The 673-nt window shown below is 29.7% G+C and overlaps 1 protein-coding gene across 1 annotated transcript in view; it reads left to right on the top strand.

Annotated features, from left to right (window-relative positions):
- Window positions 1-673, top strand: part of LOC119592239 (helicase domino-like) — a gene marked incomplete at its 3' end in the record, with an annotated part of 26783 nt that overhangs the window by 12688 nt on the left and 13422 nt on the right.

Raw genomic sequence — 673 nt, 5'->3', positions numbered from 1 at the left:
TTATAATGGACAATGTGTGTATAATATGAGCTCTTGGCATTAACAGGTTAATATTTTAATGCCTAGAGTTTACATATTTGAAAATATGTATTTTGCTCTTCTATATACTGCAAAGTGTAAAATTAAAGCTCGCAAAATCACTGCTCATGTATGGATGTAAATTGGTATTTAAGAATAGAAAATTCTGCATGTAAATGCCACACATTGATAGTAGGAAAAACTGCATTTACATAATTTATGGGGTCACCTTTACTAATATTACAGTAACATTACAACAGAGGGGAGAGCAGTATGTCATTTTTGGACAACTTGTTTATGATCATCAGATCTCTGTGTGATATTTGGTGATAAATGATTGCCATATATAAAGCCTTGGGGATTATTAGATAAGTTGAGGATAGATATTGTTTTATCTATAGTGGGATACTGTTCATGGTTGATTGATCCAATGATATAGAACAACTTTTAAGAGAACATTAAAAATTAGTGAACACCCATGCTTAAAAAGTAAAATATAGAGGGAATTGATATAATTAAATTTGTCATTTTGATATATTTGGGCAACAATAAAGATTAGTCATGGTTAAATTCTTAGTAGTGTATTAAGGATTTAATGGGAATGTCATTTTAAAAAGTTGGTCACAGAAGGATATGCTTCTACTATAACTATTTC

This window comes from Penaeus monodon, chromosome 29 (assembly GCF_015228065.2).
Source record: "Penaeus monodon isolate SGIC_2016 chromosome 29, NSTDA_Pmon_1, whole genome shotgun sequence".
In the NCBI taxonomy this organism is placed as follows: domain Eukaryota; kingdom Metazoa; phylum Arthropoda; class Malacostraca; order Decapoda; family Penaeidae; genus Penaeus; species Penaeus monodon.
The sequence above is the reverse complement of the archived record's forward strand: the minus strand, read 5'-3'. Positions and strand labels throughout refer to the sequence as shown.